The sequence below is a fragment of the Mesocricetus auratus genome, unplaced genomic scaffold, assembly GCF_017639785.1.
Source record: "Mesocricetus auratus isolate SY011 unplaced genomic scaffold, BCM_Maur_2.0 Super-Scaffold_100009, whole genome shotgun sequence".
Classification (NCBI taxonomy): Eukaryota; Metazoa; Chordata; class Mammalia; order Rodentia; family Cricetidae; genus Mesocricetus; species Mesocricetus auratus.
The window spans coordinates 625,296-636,062 of NW_024429193.1; the positions used below are offsets into that span (position 1 = coordinate 625,296).

The 10,767-nt window shown below is 40.6% G+C and overlaps 1 long non-coding RNA gene across 1 annotated transcript in view; it reads right to left on the bottom strand.

Moving 5' to 3' along the window:
* Positions 1-6,154, bottom strand: part of LOC121142258 — a 49,914-nt gene extending 43,760 nt beyond the window's left edge. Inside the window, exons 1-2 of the long non-coding RNA XR_005879234.1 lie at positions 6,093-6,154; positions 2,770-2,936 (exon numbers count right to left, since the gene is read on the bottom strand). This is a non-coding gene — a long non-coding RNA (uncharacterized LOC121142258). The remainder of the gene's footprint in view (positions 1-2,769; positions 2,937-6,092) is intronic.
* Between the last annotated feature and the right edge of the window lie 4,613 nt (positions 6,155-10,767).

Sequence of the window (10,767 nt, forward strand, 5' to 3'; positions counted from 1 at the left end):
CAGGGAGGGTGAGGCCCTCCATGGGGGTGTCCATAGTCTGTCATTTCATATAGGGCAGGGCCTAGACCCTTCCCCAAGAGTTCAGGGTGAGAGTGCATCTCACATTGTTGGATGGGAGTCCAAAGTCCGTGTGTATACTCGGGATGGGTACTGATCTGCTGCCCAAGGCTCAGTAGATTACCTAGGCCTCCTCACTGACACTCACATTCAGGGCATCTTGATCAGTCCCATGCTGGATTCCCAGGCTGATGCCTGGGATTCAAGAGTTAACCTTTGTCAGGTCAACTGTTTCTGGGGGTTAAACCAGCCCAGTCTTAATCCCTTTGGTCATCAGTCCTCCCTCTCTGTTACTGGCTTTCTTGAGTTCAGCTCAGTACTTAACCGAGGGAGTCTGCCTCTTCTTCGACCAGCCACTAAATGAAGTTTCTGTTTCCCAAACTCTCTGGCCATGGGATTGTAGGCTGGCACTCCCCAGATCTATGTCTAAAATCCATATATAAGAGAGTACATGCCATGTTTCTCTTTTTGTGACTGGGTTACCTCACTCAGGATGGTTTCTTCTAGTGTCATCCATTTGCCTGCGAATCTCAGGATTCCATTGTTTTTTTTTTTCTGCTGAATAGTACTCCATTGTGTAAATGTATCACATTTTCTCTATCCACTCATCGGTTGAGGGACATCTAGGTTGCTTCCAAGTTCTGGCTATTACAAATAATGCTGCTATGAACATAGTGGAACAGACTTCTTTTTTGTATGAATTGACATCTTTTGGATATATGCCTAAGAGTGGAGTTGCTGGGTCTTGTGGTGGGTTTATTCCCATTTTTCTGAGGAATCTCCATACTGATTTCCAAAGTGGCTAAACCAGTTATTTCATTAAACCTCACATCCTCATTTACTGATAAAACTACCTGGAGAAAGAGACAATGAACCTATACAAGACTCTCTTAAACTGGGTGTTATCACATGAGGCAGTTCTGGTCAATTTGTTGCAAGTAGCAGTGTCCTGGAATTTTCCAGGAAAGTTGTTAACTTTTCTCCTGAAGAGGACACATCTGTCCAGTACCACTACTTCCTGATATTTCTTACCTTGAATGTGAGTCTCAAATAAGGACCAAACACCAAACACCAAAGCAATACGTAAAACAAAATTTTGAGAGATAATAAAAAGTACAGAGGACTGAGGAGATAGCTCAGTTGTATAGTACTGCCCTAGCACATGCAAAGCCCTGTGTTCTATGGCAGGGAAAAAAAGTCAAAATAGCAGTCATATCAGTCTTTTAAACCAACACTACTAGTGAGTTCTTAACTTCAGAGCTCTTTTATGTAAGAAAATTTTTCTTGTTTTTTATTAATATTAACTCTGCCAAGAGGTTTCTCAGTTTCAAATGTCCCTAATATAGTTATGTGATCATTGTTATTTACAAGGATCTAGGCACTCTTTTATTTAGTATTTACAGATAAGTGGTGTTAAGATATATAATTAATCCTGATTTTCTAATGGAGACTTAAAAATAAGTTGAGATTTGATCATGAAAATATTCTAATAAACAAATAATAGAGTGCATTATAAGATAGTAAGGTAGTAAAGTGTCAGAATGCTGCTCTTGAATTATATCTGTTTAATTCTTATTATAATAAACTCTAAGATGTACTGTTATCACCGTTTTACAAACAATAAAACTGAGCCACAGAAAGGTTATATATAGTGCTTCAGAGTTGAGATTCAGGTTCAGATCTTTCTTACCACTAAGCTCATAACAAATCCTACCTGAGTTCCTGCATTTATGAAAAGATCTCTAGTCATTCTGGGTCTCACTCAGGCTTCTATGACATAAATGGTTTTCTTCTAACCTGTTTTTGGCTAAATTTCATTTATGGTTTTTATACCACAAATTAAATAAATTTTTTGGCCACTTTTCTTGCTTGGGCCCTGCAGACATGAGATGCATTTGCTTTACCACAGTGCTGACTCCATTCTTCATATCTTGTTTACCCATCAAGCTATAGAACCTAATATTCTTTTAATCATGGGAAGCCCTCTTTGTCCACTATCTATTCCAAGTTTGTCCAAAGATTTCAGAGCTGAATGTCTTTTGCTTTAGTTTGGATGCTTCATGATACTTGGAGTTAAAGCAGCACAGCAAGTTTTGGGGAGAGGGGAATGCTGAGCTTCATTTTAGGAGCCCAATTTGGGTGGGTTTACACCCTTCTGGTGGAGTTCTGTTGGCTCTTTCAGCATCAAGTACAACACTAGAGGGCCACTTATCCCAGAGGGCTTCCCAGTCCACAGCAGAGAGGTGAGGGGGAGGGAATGCAGGGAAGGAGGGGGCAGGAAAGGAAAATCTCTGAAAGGATAGCAGTGCCTCTGGAAGGCAAAGCCTAGACATGCGGTGGGAGTGGAAGAAATGTGGAATTACAAAAAGAATCCCTCCCACGGATGTCTAAAAATGATGCTCCTAGCAGCTTTGGGTATCACAGTTGTGCAGGCAGAGAAGCATTTGATTAGCTCTCTGGCATTATCTCTGGGGTGTGGGTGTCTTGGAAATCTGTGAGCATAGTGTTCATCCCAGATAATCGACTGGGCATTGTTCTCTACATGCTACACTGCAAAGCCAACGTCAGACACTTGAAATCAATGTCTCTCTCAAGGTTAAGAACACAGTGCTATGGCCATTTTATGCTTGGTGTTTAAGAACAAGATCATGAGATTTAAACTTTATTTAAGAATAAAATATTTCTGAATGTACCAGAATTAAGAACACCCACCTCCATCTTTCATTCTCTGTATAGCGTTTCTTAGAGTTTATATTTATCTTTCTTCCAACTGCATTCTCCTCCTATATAGGGGTAGATAGATCATTAGACTTGGTCCATTTAGGTTCCTTGTGATTTGTAGTGTTCTGTGAGGTCTGCAAGGATGCATAGTTGGGTCCCTAGGAAAAATCACATTCTGAGTGATTTCCATTGCCAAATAAAAGAGCTTTCACCCCATATCTGAGGAAGACACATAGGCCATGGGAAATCTGTTCCTCGATGTTGCTTGGTATTCCTGTCAGCTCTGTGACCACTGACTTATCAATGCTTCAGTTTCTGTGTCTAATTCATCAATAATGGCAACTAGCACTTTTCAATCTCAAGAATACTCCACAGATTTGTTTATTGGTTGCATTTCAATTCACTGGCAGTTACTGAAAGAATTTTGTTTTGAGACAGCAATTGCAAGTCTGCATATTAGTTATTAATAATGCAACAATTGTGAATTTTTCCTATAAAAGGCCAGGTAATGAGTTTCTCAGGTTTTAAAAATTATGTGATTCTCTATTGCAGCTGTTCAATTCTTCTACATTAGTCCTAACTCAGCCAAGATAACACATAAACAAATGGCTGTGGCTGTATCTATTCTGCCAGCTTTCTCTACCAAACTGAATTGCAGGGTTTGACAATGTTTTGCTGGTACTTGGAATGAGCAATGTCTTCAAGGAGAAGCAGGCATTAGACCTAACATATAAATATCAACACTCAGCTTCCAAATAATTTCATGTTCACAGTTCTGTTCTGACCAACAGATATGGCAAAGTACCGCAATGGGTACTTTTAGGACAGCAGTGCACTCTGGTTAAGAGCTTAGACTTTGGCAGAATATGTTGGAGTCAGAATCTAATTTTGTATTTTCTGAGCTGTTTGAAACAAGACAGACTACTGACTTCCTAACTCCTCATCCACCTGATCTGCTAAAGGAAAATAGTATCATTTGTCTCAACTGTGAAGAATCCTTCAATAGATACAGGAAAAAGTGCTGTCATGGTCATCATCATCATTGTTGCCATCATCATTGTAAGCATCATCTTTCCTCTCTGTAGGCTTGGACTGACCTCATATACTGATGAATATTAATAAGAATGCATACCTAAGACACCGTGATGCAGAGTGTATTACAATGTTTAATGATTTCTATGGCATTCCACAAATCAAGGAGTTCAAAATAATCACATGATTGTCCAGGAACTGTATGTGAACAGCAGTAGAAATGGGCAGCAAACACATGCCTTGGGTTCTAGAACTTATTCTATGCTCACTAAAAAGAGCTAACTATGTTGGAAACTCTTAGCAAAGATGAAAAGGGAAACTCAAGTAGAATATATCTCATTAGAAGGAATAATATGTACTCTAAATTTCCATTAATTTCATTCATTAATTTGCTTTTTATATATTTTTGAGGTATTTCTTCATAAGATTCCTTGACTTAGAGATTTTTTTATAAATGGGTCATCAAGCGGCTTGTCCCTGAAGATACACCATCAGAAGAGCCACTAGAGTGGCATACTGCTGTGATCTTAGCATTTGGGAGTTTGGGCAGAGAGATGAGAAGTTCAAAGTCATCCTCACTTACATAAGGAGTTTGAAGCCAGCCGTAGCTACAAGAGACCCATTTGCAGTGCTTCCTCACCACAGAAAAAGAACTGTTATGAGTAGAGACATTATACAACATTTCTGCTAGCTAGTATCCTCCTGGTATAACTGCAACTCCTCCCCCATGTGCTGGTACTTTATTCCATATTGGTACCATTATCTTGGTACCTGCTGAGTGGGGAAATGATAGATGCACAAACACAATTATAACTCATGGTAAAGACTGATTGGAGTGCTTCTACGTCTCCAAAAATGACCTTCATCAGCTTTAATCTACAAACATACCTATAGATTTTCTATTATTGAGGCACTTTTGAAAAAAAAACAATCATAGTTAATTCACTATTTAGTGGTATGATGTCCAATTTGTGATTTGAAAAATAGCTGAAGTTTATTTTTATTTTCTGTTTTGTCTTGCTTAAAGGAATAATAGATTATAAAGAAGACCTGATAAGAAATGCTAAAGTTTTTCATTTGTTTGGTTTTTTGCTCATTTTTTTGTTTTTGTTTTTTTGAGGTCAGGGTGTTTCTATGTCATTCAGGATGGTCTCAAAATTTCAGGCCTCAAGTGATCTTCCTATCTCAGCTTCCTAAGCATCTAAACTAAAGAGACACGAAATACCAATCCTACTTTGAGAAATGGTTTAATGGTGGTTGGGTAGAACAGGTGGTGGAGTGCAAGACTTTTCTATTGAGGTTCCTTTGTTTCAACAAAATATAGCCACATCTAAAATAATACGACAAAGCCTACATAAGGTAATTCAAGTTCAATGTTCCACCATGAGCCACAAATTCTTAATGTTATAGTAAGTGACGAAGGAAATACATATCCTAATGATCCAGCCTAGATTCTAGAAAGATCAATTTAATTTTAACACAGGTTGGGTGAGTTTTATGATGAAACTGTGTGAGTGAAACTTTGGAACTCAAAGGAAGCTAGGGTCATCCTATGCAGAGTGTAGAAGGTCAAGGGACTCCTGAAGAATCATGGACAGTGAACACAAGTTGAGAAAACAAAATGAGAAACACACTGCAGTAGAAACCACAGCCAGAGCAAAGGAGGGCTCACTGGAAAGGGGGCAGGATCCTCCAGGGAGCTGCCAGGAAGCCTTTGAGACAGTTGCTTGGTAACCATCCCTCACAGTTGGCTGCTGTGTCTGAGTCACTCAATCCCCTTGGCTGCCCAATCCATTTTCCACCCCCATAAAATTGAGTATTTTGAGTGGAATTTAATTCTAAAACAGCAAATATCAGTGGTGGTTGTAACATTATCATCCTGGTCATCTCTCCTTACGTCCTGGGGTGAACTCTTGCTGTCTAGGTACCCACTGAATCCCCAAGTCACAATCACTTAGGTTGAATGCCTTGGGATGAAAATCACCTTTCAAAATATTGTTTTATGGCTAACAGTAAGTTCTAGAATAATTAAAGTTTAAAATTAAGGAAGAAAAGATCCTGAGAAGGTTGGAAAGTGCCTTTCTCATAGCACTCATAGTGAAGTAGGGAGAAAGAGATGGGGGAATGGAGAAGAGGGAAAGAATAGGAAAAGAGAGAGGAAGGGGAGGAAGAAGAAATGTGAAAGGAGTTCTTAATTGGTTTAGATAATAAGAAGTCAGAGTCAGATATAGAGGGAAATGCTGAGAGATCAGAAAAAAGGAACAAGCCACAGCAAACCTTACCTCCTAAGGGTCTCAGCAGAGTAGAGAATGTTTTCCTGCTTCTCCCTGCTTATATCTTGTTTCTCCCTGCTTATATCCTGTTTCTGCCAAGCTATGTCACTTCCTGTCTATCTGTACAGTCCTCCTGACCTCTATGGTTTGCTAGTTGCAAGGTCCATTCTCTGACCCCCCCCCCAGACTTTATTTTTGCGAGAAAGATAATCACCACAAAGGAGGAAGGAAAGAAAGAGTAAAACTAAACAGGGAGATGGGAGGGAAAATAAATAAGAAAAAGGAAAAGAGAGAAGAAGAGAAGGGACGGAGAGACGGAGACACTTCATTGACAGCGGTAGAGACCTTTCTTTGCATCCCAAGTGTTTTCTTGATGGTGTGTCTTCTTCCTGTGTGAACAATCTGTTGCCGTATCAAGAGCTGTTCTGAAGACCAGCAAAGATGAGAACTTACAGTAGGTATTGTCCTTCTCTGCAGTCACTGTGTCTGTGTGATTTGGGCCAAAAACAGTCTCCTACTTGCCCTCAGAGATGGGTGGAGATTCTGCTAGTGTGTCACAGGGTGATAACCAGAATGTGGTAAACCAAAAATGGTCAGCACAATACCTAGTGTGCCTGGCACAACCTTGAAAACCCAGGGAATTGTGGGTGGGATCTGCTCCCATCTGCCTCCATTGCTCTCTGTTCCACATCACTCCTATTACTCTCCACCCCCACAAGCACACGCACTGCAGAGGATATTTCCAGCTTGCTTGCAAAGACAGAAATCACACCCAGTCACAAAAGAGGTAGGAAAAGAAACTGTTGAGAGAGTGGACCACGGGTCAGGAAAGGAACCTTTAGGCCACATTTTATTCTTCCCATTTTATGCTTTATTAATGGATCCTAAAATAGTAATAAAACAGAAAGGATGTAAGGAAAAGAGGGACATGGGGGGATGGAGAGTGATTATGGGGAAAAGAGAAGGCATCAGCAGGAGGGTGTAAGAGGGCAGTAGAGAGTGACCATGACCACAGAGCTTTGTGGACAAGTATATTGTACATTTTAAAAATTATATGTTATTTACAAAAGTATAAATTCCTAATGTTTCTCTCCATTAAAATGTTTAATTTTAACCATGTGAAGGAAATTTGTCAGCTTGGAACAAATTTATTAAAACAATTTTTGAGAAAACAAATATCTTCAGAATTTTGGCCATTATTTGATTTGTATCAGTTTTCAAAAGAGAGGCAGAGTGTTCCCATCAAAGAGAATTCCTTCTCTGAAATGTGGTTGAATGCTTGCTATGTGTTTCCTGGAGACTAGCATCAGCCAACTAAGACCTGGAGATGTAGTCATGTGCTATTCTTTTTTGATTCATATGTTGGGGAGGAAATGAGTCATGTAGATTAAGGGGCTGAGGCCGCCTACTCATGCAAATTATGTGTGTAGCCAGGGGAGAGATGGAGCTGACTGCTATGTGATGACCAATTTTCTTTTTCCAAGGCAGTGTGGGCCTTGCAGGCTGCCACTCTTAGAGTCTTGGTTTAATTAGATCTACTGTCAACTCTGCAGAGAAATAAGGTGTGTGTGTGTGTGTGTGTGTGTGTGTGTGTGTGTGTGTGTGTGTGTATTCATCTGAGCTGGAAGTTAGGTTCATTGCAAATATCAGACATTTTTATGTCATCTTTACTGACTAAGTTTTTTTTAATCATTTTTTATTTTAATTTTAAATAGCTTGTTTTACATGTCAATCCCAGTTCCCTCTCCCTCCCCTCCTCCCGCACTCCCCTCCCCCCCTCCCTCCCACCCTATTGCCAAATCCTTCCACATAGGGGATATCTAGAGTCTGTCATTTTACTCTTGGTAGGGTCAAGGCACTCCCCTAAGAGTGCAGGCTGAGAGAGCATCTCTCTTTGTGCTATAGTCACATGAAGACAGTTTGTATACCAGGGATAGACACTGATCCACAGCTCAGGGCCCCATAGGTTGCCCAGGCCTTCTCACTGACACTCACATTTGGGGGGGTCCAGATCAGTCCCATGCTGGCCTCCCCACTGTCGGTCTGGGGTCCAAGAGCACTCCCCTGTTCAGATCAGCTGTCTCTGCTGGTTTTGCCAGCCCATTCTTTGCCAATTTGCTCATCACTCCTCTCTCTCTGTCACTGGGTTCCTTGGGTTCAGTTCAGTGCTTAGTTGTGTGTTTGCCTCTGCTTCCATCAGTCACAGGATGAAGGCTCCCGGATGGTTATAGACATCAAGTTCATTATCAGGAATGGGCATTCGAGGTGGTCCCTCCACTATTGCTTAGCTTGCCAATTGATGTTATACCTTTAGATCACTCGAGGTCACTCTGGTGCCTGATCTGTCTTCGATCCTATGATTCCCTCTTCCCCCTATTCTACCCCCACCCCCTCAACTTCCTGTTCCCCCATGACCAACTCCCTTCCTCTTTACCCCCTCTATTCTTCCCAGGTCCCACTCCCCCCCCACCCCTCGCCGTGTTCCCCATCCATTCAGAGGATCTTGTCTCCATCCTCTTCTCTTGGGGACTATGCATATATGCATATCTTTTAGGTTCTTTCCTGTTTCCCAGACTCTCTATCTGTGGAAGTGCAGACTGGCACTATCCTGATCCATATCTAGAATCCATATATGAGTGAGTACATACCATGTTTGTCTTTTTGCGACTGGGTTACCTCACTCAGGATGGTTTCTTCCAGTGCTATTCATTTCCCTGCGAATTTCAAGATTCCATTGTTTTTTTCTGCTGAGTAATACTCCATTGTGTAAATGTACCACATTTTCTCTATCCACTCTTCAGTTGAGGGGCATCTAGGTTGCTTCCAGGTTCTGGCTATTACAAACAATGCTGCTATGAACATAGTGGAGCAGATGCCCTTGTTGTATGAATCTGCCTCATTTGGATAAATGCCTAAGAGTGGAATTGCTGGGTCTAGTGGTAGATTAATTCCCATTTTCCTGAGGAATCTCCTTACTGATTTCCAAAGAGGCTGTATGAATCGGCATTCCCACCAGCAGTGGAGGAGTGTTCCTCTCTCTCCACATCCTCTCTAGCATAAATTGTCTTCGGTGTTTTTGATTCTAGCCATTCTGACAGGAGTAAGATGGTATCTCAGAGTTGTTTTGATTTGCATTTCCCTGATGGCTAAGGATGTTGAGCACTTTCTTAAGTGTCTCTTGGCCATTTTAGCCTCCTCTACTGAGAATTCTCTATTTAGCTCTGTACCCCACCTTTCAAGTGGATCCTTTGGTGTTTTGGAGACTTGTTTCTTGAGTTCTTTGTAAATTTTGGAGATTAGCCCTCTGTCAGATGTAGGGTTAGTGAATATCTTTTCCCATTCTGTGGCCTGCCTTTTTGTCTTTTTGACTGTGTCCTTTGCCTTACAGAAGCTTTTTAGTTTCAGAAGGTCCCATTTGTTAATTGTCGATCTCAGTGCCTGTGCCACTGGTGTTATGTTTAGGAAGTGGTCTCCTGTACCAACTCGTTGAAGAGTATCTCCCACTTTCTCTTCTAAAAGTTTCAGTGTGGCTGGATGTATGTTGAGATCTTTGATCCATTTGGACTTAAGTTTTGTACAAGGCGATAAACATGGATCTATCTGCAGTCTTCTTCATACCAGTACCCAGTTATGCCAGCACCATTTGTTGAAGGTGCTTTCTTTTTTCCACTGTACAGTTTTAGCTTCTTTGTCAAAAATCAGGTGTTCATAGGTGTGTGGGTTAAAATTAGGGCTTTTGATTCGGTTCCATTGGTCTACCTGCCTGTTTTTGTGCCAATACCAAGCTGTTTTCAGGACTATAGCTCTATAATAGAGCTTGAAGTCAGGTATGGTGATGCCTCCTGAAGTTCCTTTATTATATAGGGATGTTTTGGCTATCCTGGGCCTTTTGTTTTTCCATATAAAGTTGATTAATGTTCTTTCCAGGTCCTTGAAGAATTGTGATGGAATTTTGATAGGGATTGCATTGAATCTATAGACTGCTTTTGGCAAGATTGCCATTTTATTATGTTGATCCTACCAATCCAAGAGCATGGGAGATCTTTCCATTTTCTGGTATCTTCTTTGATTTCTTTCTTCAAAGACACAAAGTTCTTGATATACAGGTCTTTCACTTCCTTGGTTAACATTATCCCCAGATATTTGATGCTGTTTTTGGCTATTGTAAAAGGTGATGTTTCTCTGATTTCTTTCTCAGTCACTTCATCATCTGTATATACTAGGGCCACTGATTTTTTTGAGTTTACCTTGTATCCTGCCACATTGCTGAAGGTGTTTATCAGCTCTAGGAGTAACCTTGCGGAGTTTTTTGGATCACTTATGTAAACTATCATATCATCTGCAAATAATGAAAGTTTGACTTCTTCTTTTCCTATTTGTATCCCCTTTATCTCCTTTTGTTGTCTTATTGCTGTAGCTAGAACTTCAAGTACAATATTGAAGAGATATGGAGAGAGTGGACAGCCTTGTCTTGTTCCTGATTTTAGAGGAATTGCTTTGAGTTTCTCTCCATTTAGTTTGATGTTAGCTGTTGGTTTACTGTATATTGCTTTTATTATATTCAGGTACGTTCCTGTTATCCCTGATCTCTCTAGGACCTTTATCATGAAGGGGTGCTGGATTTTGTCAAAGGCTTTTTCAGCATCTAGTGAGATGATCATGTGGTTTTTCTTTTGCAGATTGT